Here is a 13967-nt window from a genome sequence, read left to right on the forward strand (position 1 = left end):
TAGTATTTTACACTTTGTGTTTCTGTGTGGGTGTAAACTGTGGAAATTTTTACTTAATATAAAGATCTTTACTTAATATACTTAATATAAAGATAATTGAAAATTAATCTTGATGTGAATGGAAGGGGAGAGGGAGTGGGAGAGGGGAGTGTTGTGGGTGGGAGGGAAGTTATGGGGGGGGAAGCTATTGTAATCCATAAGCTGTACTTTGGAAATTTATGTTCATTAAATAAAATATATAGAAAAAAGAGTCCCATCAGCAGAGAACCTTCCAAGACCATCCGAGTGGCATCCTCTCTTGCACCTGGTCTCCCCACACACACCTCCTCCCTTGTCCTTTTCTCTGCTTTATTTTTCATCTGAAGTCTTCACCATACTTGACATTATATTCTACTGGATGTGTTCAAGGCTGACCCACACTAGAATGCAAGCTCTTGAAGGCAGAGCATGGTCTTGTTTATCATGCTATTCCCAGGGTCCATGGCCAGTAACAGCCTTCAAGAAACATTATCTGAATTAATAAACAGGAATGAAAGCCAAACACCTCTGTTTCTAGCTTAACATATGCTCACCTCCCTGCTAGCTATAACGGACTCCTCTACACCACCTGCCCTTGGTGTGCCAACAGGGAGTGATGAAAGGGCAGCTCTTGTCTTGTGTTGAAGCAGAGATGCTTCACTGAAAGGAATGTGAATTATAAAAACCTGGTGTTGATGGAAAGCACAGGAGATTACCTCACTGTTTGTGGAAGTCTAGATGGATGCAACCCTGGAGGATAATTTAGAAGGACCTAGCAACATTTTAAACAGGACTGTACTTGACCTAGTGATTCTCAAATAACACAGGTCATCAAAACAGCAGTTCCTGGGATGCTCAGGTATGGATATTCCAGGTTTCTCAGTGCAGCATTATTTTAATGGCAAAAAAATCAGAATTATCACACAAAATGGCAACCACTTATATTGGAATAAAATGTAATCTTATACAGTCACTGAAGAGAATGAGATCTATATATTTATAATGATACAAGAATTACTATACTGTCAAGTATAAAAAGGAAGATGGAAAACCATCCTATCAAGAACACAGTTCTGCACAAAGTCATTTCTATGTGCATGTGAGCACAGTACACACACAAATACACCCAACCATACCCACCCACCCCCCCACACACACACTTTTATTAAGGTGCGGAAAGCACCTGGAAGAGGACACATCAAACTGTCACCAGTGCTTCGGACATCTCCAAACAGAGCTGAGGGGTAACTTCCATTTTCTTTTTTTCAATTTCCACTTTCTAAATCATAAATTTTGTAATGTGCACACTTTAGGGACAAGTAAATCACATTCAGAATAACAAAAAGTAAAGATGCTGAACTTCTTTTAAATTCTGGAGCCAAAAATCATCAATATTTATAAAACTAAAATTCTGGGCTTTGGTATCAAATTCCAGATGGACAAATGCAGCCACTATTTCAGGCTTTATTTATTGCTGACCCATAAAATGAGGCTGGGAACACTCGTCCTATCCTCAGCTCAGGGTTCCCAGGTAGCTAAATTAAAGCCATAGGAAGAATTAAAAGTGAAACGTATGGCCTGGGAAAGCAGCAGAAGATAGCCTAATTCTTGGGCCCCTGAAACCATGCAGGGGACCTCGAAGAAGCTCCTGGCTCCAGCTTTTGAATCGGTTCAGCTCTGGCCATTGCAACCATTTACGGAGTGAACCAGTGGATGGAAGACCTCTGTCTCTGTCTGTAACTCTACCTCACAAATAAATAAATGAATCTAAAAAATTTGCTCTCTCTCCCACTGCTTTTCAGAGAGAAGGTGGATAAAAAGGTGCTGTGGGCTCTAAATCCATTTGACAAAAAGGACTAAGATTATGATCAGGAGCAGTAGTAAGCAAGCTTTCAACCACAAAATAGAATAAAAACTGTTTCTTAGCACACCAAGTGTTGGTCCATTGCTACTCAAAAGCAAAGCATTCCATCCTTGTAATTATGCTCACACAACATGCTTTTATATACCCTAGCGGTTTGGAAAATTTCTTCAGAATACTCAAGATTTATTTTTAAAGAAGAGAAAATGCCTGCTTTGATAAAATGAACATGCCTGCACTTGAAGAGAAAATGAAACATTTAGAAAAAAAGCAGTGAAACCACCAGACTGTGAAAAGGATACTTTATCCACCAGGAAGTTTCTGAAAGCTGTTTTTCTGTCATATACAAACAAGGTGTCCAAACTCAGGACTGAACAACATGTTCTACCAGTGCCACACAGCCACAATCCTAAATTATGGTTCTTGCCAAGGCTTCAAATAGAGGGTACACTTCTAATTATGCTGGGTAAGCTCCAACTCCCTCAGTTTTGAGCAAGCTGCAAATTGCAGTCCAGTGCTGCAAAGTTCTATCAAGTTCCTAGTATCACAGGTTCAGTAAGTTATAACAAACTTAAGATGGTGAATTTACTGATAACAAAAGATTGCCAAAAAGACTTTTCACATACATTTCCTCAGGTTTTTAAACAGAAGGCATTTTAAAGTTGCTATAGCAATATAAAGGGAAAGTAAAGACCGCCACTGTTAAGGTCAGAGATGCTCTGTCTCATCTGCATTCCTTGTAGGTTGAATCCTATTAGTGAGTCTCAAACACCATTCTGTAGAACTTCATAGAGTTTTTAATTTCACAAGGCTGTAGTGATTGTATCGGGAGCCCAGTACAGACAACCTAGTCTGTACTGCTCAAAAAATCCCAGCAATCCTTGTGGTCACTTCAATTCTAGAAGTCTCTTCTGCCTTCGCATTTATTGCTACGAATATTTCTCTGCCTTTTTTATGACTTTTCCACCTGGAGCATTCTCTAAAATACCTTCAGGCCAGACTTCAGCCCCTGCCTCAAGAGTGCAATAATATACAGTTTGCAGGGCACTGTTAAGAGGTCAGAGAGAAGTCTCCTGATGTTAATAGACTGAGTAATATTGTTTGCTCCTTTACACCACATCATTAAATTGCTTTCATTATCCATAAAGTAATTCTTTATTTCACAGCAAATGAGATCCAACACTAATTCAAATAGGCTAAGTTCATCCTAACAAAATAATTTATTCGTAATAACTAAAGAAACAAGACAATGACAAAAAATTTGCCAAGACTTGTTATCATAAACGAGGGATCTCCAAACATTACAGAGAAAATGTTCAAAGAAATGTGCGTGGGTTTAAAAAATTTTACACCAAAATAAAGTTATCTTTTCATTCCTTTTTCCATTAACTTTCTGAAGTATTCTCATACAGAAGAGAAAAAAGACGGTTTTAAAAATGAATCCAGGCCGGCGCCACGGCTCACTAGGCTAATCCTCTGCCTTGTGATGCCGGCACACCGGGTTCTAGTCCCAGTCGGGGCACTGGATTCTGTCCCAGTTGCCCCTCTCCCAGGCCAGCTCTCTGCTGTGGCCCGGGAGTGCAGTGGAGGATGGGCCAAGTCCTTGGGCCCTGTACCCCATGGGAGACCAGGAGAAGCACCTGGCTCCTGGCTTCGGATCAGTGCGGTGTGCCGGCTGCAGCGCACCGGCCATTGGAGGGTGAACCAACGGCAAAAGGAAGACCTTTCTTTCTGTCTCTCTCTCTCACAGTTCATTCTGCCTGTCAAAAAAAAAAAAAAGTGAATCCGGGGGCCGGTGCCGTGGCTCACTTGGCTGATTCTCCACCTGCAGCACCAGCATCCCAAATGGGCACCAGGCTCTAGACCCGGCTGCTCCTCTTTGGTTCCAGCTCTCTGCTGTGGCCCGGGAAGGCAGTGGAGGATGGCCCAAGTCCTTGGGCACCTGCACCCACGTGGGAGACCTGGAGGAAGCACCTGGTTCCTGGCTTTGGACTGGCATAGCTCAGGCCATGGTGGCCATTTGGGGGGTGAAGCAATGGAAGGAAGATCTTTCTCTTTCTCTCTCTCTTTCCCTGTCTAACTCTATCTGTCAAATAAATTTAAAAAATATGGATCCTACCAGAGCAAAGAATGATGCTACATGATAATTTACAAGGGAGAGGCTAGCAGAGAAGAAGCAAGAAGCCTAAAGATTCTCTAAATTCACAAAAATGCTGCCCTTCCTGAATTGCAAGCTGACTTGAAGCAGAGGAATGAAATTTCCTTTCCAAGTTAGATCAAATGCACACATTATCATTAAGTTTTTTTTAAAGATTTATTTTATTTGAAAAAGTTAGAGAGAGAGGTAGAGCCAGAGAGAGACAAAGAGAGAGAGAGGTCCTCCAACAGCTGGTTCACTCCCCATGACTGCAATGGCCAGTGCTGAGCTGATCCAAAGCCAGGAGCTAGAATCTTCTTCTGGGTCTCTCACACAGGTGCAGAGCCCCAAGGACTCAGGCCATCTTCTACTGCTTCCCCAAGGCTTAGCAGAGAGCTGGCTCAGAAGTGGAGCAGCTGGGACATGAAGCAGCACCCATATGGGATGCCAGTACTGCAGGCCAAGACTTTAACCTGCTGTGCCACAGCGCCGGCCCCAGCATCAATATCTTATAGGACCATCTCCTTGTCCTTCTGAGACTCTGCTCCAACCTAGTGAAAACACAGTTTTACCTTCTAAGCTACACACAGATTCAGCAAGAGCATCCAGAGCACCATGGGTTGCTGTGCCACCCTGGCATCCCAGGAAGATCACGCGGTCCCAGCAGGAAGCACTCAGCTCCAACGTGAGGCAGCACTCAAAAGTCCACCATGGGTGTCTGCAATCACAGTTGGATATCCAAGTGGTCACACAGATCCGAGGAACTCCGTTACATGTTTTCTGGCATCTGGACACTCAGAAGTCAAATCAGTACAACATTTCCAGAGGCCATAGCCTCTACACCTAGGACCAAGCAGCTAAGAACATGTCCTGGGGGTGGGGGCAGTGAACTTCCCAAGGCAGGAAGTGTTCAAGTTGCACATAAAGTCCTGAATTCTGGTCCAAGATCCATTTGTGGGGCTCTTGAGGTGATCTTAGTTATAAGGGGGCTGTTCTGGATGCAACATTTCTTTTTTTTTTTTTTTTTTTTTTTTTGAGAGGCAGAGTTAGAGAGAGAGAGAAAGGTCTTCCTTTTCCATAAGTTCACCTCCCAAATTCCCAAATGGACATTATGGCTGGCATGCTGCGCCGATCCGAAGCCAGGAGCCAGGTGCTTCCTCCTGGTCTCCCATGCAGCTGCAGGGGCCCAAACACCTGGGCCATCCTCCACTGCCTTTTCACATCACAGCACAGAGCTAGACTGGAAGAGCAGCAACCAGGACAAAATCCAGCACCCCAACCGGGACTAGAACCCGGGGTGCCAGCGCCGCAGGCAGAGGATTAGCCAAGTGAGCCACGGCACCAGCCTGGATGCAACATTTCTATCATCGGCCTTGTGTGGACCTTGATTGCCAGGTTCAGAACAGGAATACAGCAGGGACAGACTGTCCCCTGCCTCATTTGCGAACACAGTTCTGACAGTGTGGTACCATAGAAACACTAAGCGGAGTCGTGGGGACTCAGAATGCTCAGAGAACCTGCAGGAGGTCTCTGCCACACAGCAGCATTCCAGTTCCTCTCAGTGCTCAAGGCCAGGGATGAGGAGTCTTACACTGGAAAAAGATACCAGCCCTAGCTGGAGAAGAGGTTGCTAAGAAAACGAGGAGCTGGATCATAAGACAGTATCACTAGCTAGTCCACACAATCCTCAGGGAGCTGACTTAATAAGACATCAAGTCTGTCCAGGTTCCCTGGAGTGTCATATGATTAGACCCAGACTAGTTAAAGCCAATGGGTTATACTCAGCAGCCAGGGCTAACCTCATGGGCGTGCAGCCTACACAGTCACATTGGAACAGTCACACAGGGCTGGCACTCAGAAGGGCCTGCACTGGGTTTAAACCTCCGCTGGTTGTGTCTTAAAAAGCCTCAAAATTTTATCTTTGAACTTGTGTTTTGTAAGCAAGTCAAAAGAACATGAGTCTGAGCCAAGGGGATACATGGAAGAAAGGAAAGAGCTTTATGTTTTAGTATCTTTAGTGGCATTTTACCGCTGCCTTAGGAACAAGGTGCTCACAAAATTGTGCAGCAGGCCCAGGTAGCAGTGGTGAGGTAAACCCCTCCCAAGTAGCCAGCCACACTTTGAAGGAAGGAACTGAAGACTAATGGTATAGCGACTAAGCCTCTACTGCAATCCCCACAGCTCATGTTAGAGTGCCCAGGATCAAGTCCTGGCTGAAGTCCTGAATCCAGCTTCATACTACTCCAACCTGGGAGGCAGCAGGTGATGGCTCAAGTACTTACATCCAAGCCACTCACATGGGAGACTTGGATTGAGTTCCCAGATCCTGGCTTTACATACCTTTCCAGCTCTTGTGGGCATTAGGGAAGTAAACTAACACATGAAATATTTCTTTCTTCCTTTGAAATAAATAATAAATAAATTTTAAAAAGTCTAATCACCAGGGGACCTTGAGGACTCCTCAAATCCTCTGGTCCTAACCCTACCAGCAAATCTCCTTTCATACCTCAGGGTCCCTCTTAAAAGTCAGCTCCAGTCACAGGGTAGCCAGGTGTCCTCCTCAGACTCCCCCAACAGCTCAAGACTCCCGACTGGTGTGAATCAGGACACAAGACCTGTATTAACAAATCACTGCATGAGGCCACAGCGTTAGAAAGAAGGGTCCTTAGTGACACAGCTCAAGTCCCTGTAGTTATGCTCCACACACAGACAAGCCCAAAGACTAGGACCACTGGTTTTTACCAGCTACCACCTCTCTGATACCCCAACGCTGGAACCGATGGAAGCTGAGGTTCTAACCCCAGGAGGGACACGGCTCTGGGGCAAGCACAGCAGCATTTAAACTGGAACTTCATTGACCTCCATAAATGGCCTAGGGCTGGTTCCCACTTCCTTTAACTCATATTTAAAAGAGTATCAGTGGCGCCTTCCTCACAGAACTTTGAAGAGGATCAGACAGGACAATGTGGCATAATTAAATAAAACTCTTGCTTCCCCTCCTTGTGTTGTTATTTAGAAATGAGACAATGGTGCATTAAGAAGCCTGGCAACAAAAAGTGCTTCATTAATGCTGATTCTCTTAAACATCCTTTCTTGTCCCTCCTACCTTTATCCCTGTAAACAGACCTTTCCATAACCAACACTTCCTGTCCCAAGATCCAAAAGTGAGTGCATTGTTAATTCTGCATAAGCTGAATTCCAACTGTGTACCAGGGACTACAGGAATGAAAGCAGAGAGACAAAGTCCTGCCCTGGACAAGCTCACAGTCTTATACGGGATACAGGTATTTAGCAAATAAATGGTGATAAAATGGGTAAGCACTTTACATGTATAGGTAGTGTCTTACAGAAGCTCTGGATACTTCGTTCTGCTGGGGGGAATGAGAGAAAAGTATCACAGAGAAGGAAGACACCCATATGGGATGCTGGTACTGCAGGCGGCAGTTTCATCCACTATGCCACTGTTCTGTCTGCCACTCCCCCACCCCCAGGCTATTCCCACTTGTGATCCAGCTGTCTGATCAAACACCTAGAAAAGCAGAGGAAGCACCCCAAGGACTTGGGCCCCCGAACCCACACTGGAGTACTGGATAAAGTACATGGTGTCTGCTTTGGCCTAGCCCAGCCCGAGGACATTGTAGCCACCTGGGGGGTGAACCCATACACAAAGATCTCTCCTGCACCGCCTATCTAGAACTTTGCCTTTCAAACCAATATTTAAATAGAAAAGAATATCTAGTACTTACTATGAGGTGTCAGAATCTGGGGGCAGGCTGGAACAGAGCACAGAGAAGGATTCTTGGGGGTTCTCTAAGCTTCTGCTTTCTCCTCCATGTGTGCAGCCTGTGAAAATTCACCGGATTAGCTGCCAAATAATTCGAGTGCCCCGTGCCCCCATTTTCCTGCACATTCACCTTACACTTCTGAACTACCTGGAGAAGAGAGGCATGAGTCAAGTCCTCTCAAGGACGTGGCAAAGGCTACTTCCGGCCAGGGACAGAAAACCCCCAAGACAGAATTGGGCCTGTGGGAAAAATTCTACCTCTCCCAATCCCCTGCACCACACATGCCCGCCAGAACTCCTGGCACTCTCCCCCTTCCTTTCTTCTCCCCAACGTGGGTTTCTGCCCCTCCCTTCCTTGCCTCCCCACCTTCACACCACCTTTTCATTCTCCCCCCTTCCTCTCTCCTCCAGCCTCCCCTTAACCCCCACTCTCTTCCACCTTCTATCTCAGCTACCCCTCACACACACCCTCCCCACTCACTGTCCCCCAGGCCCCACCTACCCAGTGACAGGAAGGCCACCGCGGCCAAACTCTCCACAGAAAGAACCTTTCTGTTCCTGACACAGGGACCCGGTCCTGAGGTGCAGTCTTTCAGAGCGGCCAAAGAAGAGGACTGTGCCTAGAAAGTTCCAGAAGCACAAGATAACTGAGCGGCTGCCTCACCACAGCCTCAGCTGATCCCGGCCTGACCCTGGGGGGCACTGGGTCTCCTCAGGCTTGGCCACCAGCATCGAAATCAGTAACTCAGTGCTTACACAAGCTCTGGGCTGGGGCACCGTGCAGAAAAAAACAGATGCGCCTGTGGGTGCACTTCCAGGTCACAGCGCTGGGCACAGGCGCACTCCTCACTGGTGACTGACAGGGCACCAGGGGACGCAGCTATGCCCTGATGCCCCAGGGCCACTTCCATTCCTGCCTCTCCAGGCTGTGACCCAGGGAGGCAGCCACTGATGGCCCAGGCACTCTGAACCCAGCCACCCTGTCAAGTGGGAGTCCTGAATGGAGCTCCTGCCTCCTGGCTTCTTCCTGGACCAGCACTGGCCCTTGCCACTGCTTGGGGAGAGCAGCAGTGCAAGCAGCATCGCGAGTACTCTTTCTCGCTCTGAGTGATCATCCATCTGGGGGTTCACCCCCTAGGTGGCTACAAATCCCGGGGCTCAGCCAGGCAAAGGCAGAAGCCAGGGACTTTATCCAGTGCTCCACTCTGGGTTCAGGGTCCTAAGACCTTGGGCCTTCTCTCTCTGCTTTCCCAGGAATGTTAGCAGACAGCAGCATCCCATGGACAATGACTTCCGGAGCACCTGGCATTGTGGGGTAGTGGGTATAGCCACCACCCACATCGTGCATCCCATCTAGGCGCCGGTTTGAGTCCCGAATGCTGCACTTCCGATGTGGCTCTCTGATGTGGTTTGGGAAGGCAGTAGAAGATGGCCCAACTCCTTGGAACCCTGCACCCACAAAAGTAACCACGGGTGGCTCTGGCTCCTGGTTTTGGATCTGCTCTGCTTTGGCCATTGCAGCCGACTAGGAAGTGGAACAGCAGATAGAAAACCTATCTATCTGTCTCTCTGACTGTCTGTCTCTCTCTCTCTGCCTCTCATCCTCTCTGTGTATATGTCTGAATTTCAAATAAATAAATGTTTACAGAAAAGTAAAAAATTAAAAAAGGAAGACATAGCTGTAAATAAAATACTACAAAACGGCCAACTACTAGAGTTTATTTAGAATGTGATACTCCATGCATTGCATACCCAATTAACAAAGAATTTGAAAAAGAATTTAAATCAATCTTAGAAAAGATTATGGTACCCATTCATTCTCTTCTTCCTTACAAACATACTGTGTGGTATTATCTCTGACTTACGCATGAGGAAATCTTTGTAATTTACTTCTTCAGAAATTTATGTACCTACTCGCACAAGGACTTGAAACACCTGTGATCTGGAGTTCTCCACAGAACACAGCTCTGCTTCCCAGTCCCCGCCCTCTACATTCTTGACCTGAATTTAACGTATGGATCATGTTTGAAATGGGACAAATCACGTGTCCCACAAAGCAAGACAGAATACAGAAAGGTACCATCCGAGGTCACTGTTGCCATTTTCTACGTGCACATGATCATGTTGGTACTTCTTCTCTCATTTCTCAATTGTAGATACAAATTGGAAGGGAGTTAAGTCCAACTATCCCTATCTGCAGATGACATGATTCTATATATAGGAGATGCAAAAGACTCCACTAAGAAACTATTGAAACTCAGAGTAGAATGTGGTAAAGTGGCAGGATAGAATATCAGCAGCCTATTTGTATACACAAACAATGTCATGGCTGAGAAAGGACTTCAAAGACCAATCCCATTCACAGAGCTACAAAGAAAATATAATCGTTTGGATAAATAAAACCAAGGATGTTCAATATCTGGGGATCACAACAGATTAAAGAAAGGGATAGAAGAGGGCACCAAAAAAAACAAATTGAGAAGCTTCTGCCCTGCAAGACTAAAGAGGCAACTAATGGAATGGGAGAAATTATCTGCAAAGTATGCAACTGATAAAGGATAAACTACCGGAAACTTTCAAGAAACTCAACAACAGCAAAACAAACCACCCACTCAAGAAATGGGCAAGGGACTTCAACAGGCCAAATATTTCAAGAAAGGAAATCTAAATGGCCAACAAACACATGCAGAAATGCTCAGGATCACTAGCCATCAGGGAAATGCAAATCAATACTACAACGGCCTTGAGGATATGGAGGGAAAAGGCACCCGCATCCACTGCTGGTGGGAATGTAAACTGGTATCGCCACTGTGGAAGACAGTATGGAGATAAGTCAGAAATCTGAATATAGACGTACCATAGGAGCCAGGCATTCCACCCCTGTGAATATACCCAAGGGAAATGAAAGCAACATACGAACAAAGAGTTATCTCTGCCCCCATAAATCAATGCACAATGTCAAAGATATGCAATCAGCCAAAATGCTGATCACCTCAAGACTGAATAAAGACATTATGGGCTATGTACACCATACATACATACATACATAGACTGCATAGCCTGGCTATTGTGCATTCTACTGCAATAAGCATAGGCCTGTGAAAACCTCTCTGTCTACAAAATGATTTCATTTCCTTCAACATGCTCCCAGTAGTGGGTACATCCATACAGTTTTCCATGTTGACAGGAATAATTTCACAGGAAAAATTGTATTGCTCTACAGGTATATATTAAGGAATAAAAACATCGGATCAATAAACCCAATTTTACCTTAAAACACTAGAACAGCAAAGTAAATCTTAAGAAACCAGAAGGAGGAAAAAGATTCAAATGGAAATGAAGCCAACGGCATAGAGAATATCACAACAAAAATTCAGTGAGACCAAAATACAATTTTTGAAACCTCAACGAAATTGACAATACATTTATCCACATGAAACAAGGAAAAAAGAGAACAGACTCAAGTGACATAACAAGAGAAATGACAGAGAGGACATTACTAACAACCTTACTAAAATAATCATCAAAAAACACTATGGGAAAACCAAGGCACAAGAATTTGGTCAATGTAGATACAATGGATTGATTCTCAGAAAGAAACAAACCATTAAAATGATTGCAGTCAAACTAGAAACTCTGAATCAACTTTTTTTTAAAATTGTTTTGACAGGCAGAGTGGACAGTGAGAGAGAGAGAGACAGAGAGAAAGGTCTTCCTTTTGCCGCTGGTTCACCCTCCAATGGCCACTGCAGCTGGTGCGCTGCAGCCAGCACACCATGCTGATCCGAAGGCAGGAGCCAGGTGCTTCTCCTGGTCTCCCATGGGGTGCAGGGTCCAAGCACTTGGGCCATCCTTCACTGTACTCCCGGGCCACAGCAGAGAGCTGGCCTGGAAGAGGGGCAACCGGGATGGAATCCGGTGCCCTGACTGGGACTAGAACCCAGTGTGCTGGCATCGCAAGGTGGAGGATTAGTGTATTGAGCTGCGGCACCGGCCTGAATATACTTTTAACATGAAATGAGACTGTATTGGCAGGGAAACCAAAAAACAAACACAAAAAATGAAGAAAATTCCAGGACCACAAGGCTTCACCAGTGAGAACTCCCATTTAAAGGGTAATTAAAATCCGTGATTCGCAAATCCTTCCAAAAAGGAAATTAAGAGGGAAAACATCCCATTTTATTCCATCAGAACAGAATTATCCCAACATCGAAAACAAACACATCATAAAAAATGTAGCATATAAATATCTATCATGAATCTGTCACAGTCCTGAACAAATTACCAAATGTGGTCCAGAAAAAGAAGCAAAGCTTAGCTCACGGTGTGCAACTGACAGTTACTCCAGGAATTCAAGGATGGCTACCATACAAAATCAATATATCCCAGAACAGAATCAACAAGAGAAAAGACCACACATTATCCCTATAGACTCAGAAAAACTATTTCACAAAAACTTCCATTACTTTTGCAATATTAAAAAAAAAAAAACCATCAAATTAGGAATGGAAGGTACACCTCGGCCTGACAATGCTCTTTCATGAAAAACCCACAGAGCACTAACATCTCACCTAATGAGAGTAACCTGAAACTGTCCTCCTAGACCAGGACACAGACAAGCATTTTCGCTCTCATTCCTCCTCAGAACACGCTCAGAAGTCTAGAGCAGGGCGGCTGGGCCATCAAAAAGCAAACAGACGGGAACGTGGGGCCATTCTGGGAGGAGACCGAGCCACCTCTGCTCTTGCACAGCTGCTCCCAAACTGGGGAAAGTTCCATACCGTCCGCATAGCATGACCCCGACTCCACCCACGCCTTCGGGACCCAAGAGCAACGGGCACGCCAGCACCCAAGACTCCCAGCATAAAACTGCAAAAGCCATGCATCACTCACCTTCAAGCAGGCTTGGTCTGCTGGCGGGACAGAGGCCCGCAAAGGCCATTGCTTCCAGAAGGGTCTGAAGAAGAAAAATGAGTCTGGGAAATGGCATGACTGTCTAGAACCCACAGCCTCTCCTGATCCCGGCCTGACGCTGGAGCTGCTGGGTTTCCCTCAGGCTCAGCCAGCAGCATCGGGGATGGCTCCTCACAACTTGTGCAGGCTCTTGGGCAGGAGTGGACGCGGCACTGACTCCCACTTGAGCACTGTGGAGCATTCAGGGCCGCACAAGCGGGTGCACTTCCGGGTCACAGGGCAGGGTGAAAGTGCAGTCCCCATGGGCTATTTTAATGATTCCACAGGACACTTCTCTGCACTGCTGCACGCAGGGCCACTTCCAGTTTGCCTCTCCTGTTCCAGGTTGTGTCCCAGGGAGGCAGCCACTGATGGCCCAGGTACCCTGGACCCTGTATCCGTGCCTTGTGGAAGTCCTGAATGGAGCTCCTGCCTCCTGGCTTCTGTCTGGCCCAGTGTTGGCCCTTGCCACCTCTTGGGAGAGAGCAGCAATACAAGCAGCATTGCCAGCACACACTCTTGCTCTGAGTAATCGTCCATCTGGGGGTTCACACCCCAGGTGGCTGCAAAGGCCAGGACTGCAACAGGCAGAAGCAGAAGCCAGGGACTTTATCCGGTGCTCCATTCTGTGTTCAGGGGCCTAAGTCCTTGGGCTGTCTCCCTCTGTTTTCCCAGGCGTGTTAGCAGACAGCTGGATCCCAGGGGAATGGCTTCCGGGAGGATCGGCACTTTGAGGTGTGGGTAAAGCCACCACCCCCAGTGCCTGCATCCCATATGGGTGCTGGTTCATATTCCGGCTGCTGCAGTTCCGGCACAGCTCTCTGCTGTGGACTGGGAAGGCAGTAGAAGATGCCCCAAGTCCTTGTGCCTCTGCACACAAGAGGAGACCCCGGCTCCTGGCTCCTGGCTTCAGATCCACTCAGCTCCACCCTTTGCAGCCAACTGGGTAGTGGACCAGCACATGGAAGACCTCCCCCTCATTCTCTCCCCCTCTATCTCCCTCTTTCTCTCTCTCTCTGCCTCTCATCCTCTCTGCGTGTAACTCTCAATGTCAAATAAATAAATAGGATCTTTAAAAACAGTAAAAAAAATTAAAGAAGGAAGACATAGCTGTAACTAAAATACTACATCAAGACCAACTACTAGAGTTTATGTAGAATTTGATATTATATGCATTACATACCCTATTAACACAGAATTTGAAAAAGAGTTTA

The 13967-nt window shown here is 46.1% G+C and overlaps 1 protein-coding gene and 2 long non-coding RNA genes across 3 annotated transcripts in view; 1 reads left to right on the forward strand and 2 right to left on the reverse strand.

Moving 5' to 3' along the window:
• Positions 1 to 13967, reverse strand: part of LOC138844715 (uncharacterized) — a 346727-nt gene that overhangs the window by 322772 nt on the left and 9988 nt on the right. Inside the window, exons 3-6 of the long non-coding RNA XR_011380953.1 lie at positions 12694 to 12757; positions 8303 to 8420; positions 7763 to 7859; positions 6523 to 6631 (exon numbers count right to left, since the gene is read on the reverse strand). This is a non-coding gene — a long non-coding RNA (uncharacterized lncRNA). The remainder of the gene's footprint in view (positions 1 to 6522; positions 6632 to 7762; positions 7860 to 8302; positions 8421 to 12693; positions 12758 to 13967) is intronic.
• The window catches only part of LOC138844714 (trafficking protein particle complex subunit 9-like), a 355107-nt gene that overhangs the window by 311245 nt on the left and 29895 nt on the right, over positions 1 to 13967 (reverse strand). The gene's annotated exons all lie outside the window — the stretch shown is intronic.
• Positions 1 to 13967, forward strand: part of LOC138844717 (uncharacterized) — a 164641-nt gene that overhangs the window by 40538 nt on the left and 110136 nt on the right. The window lies entirely within an intron of this gene.

The sequence above is a fragment of the Oryctolagus cuniculus genome, chromosome 12 (genome assembly GCF_964237555.1).
Source record: "Oryctolagus cuniculus chromosome 12, mOryCun1.1, whole genome shotgun sequence".
Lineage (NCBI taxonomy): Eukaryota > Metazoa > Chordata > Mammalia > Lagomorpha > Leporidae > Oryctolagus > Oryctolagus cuniculus.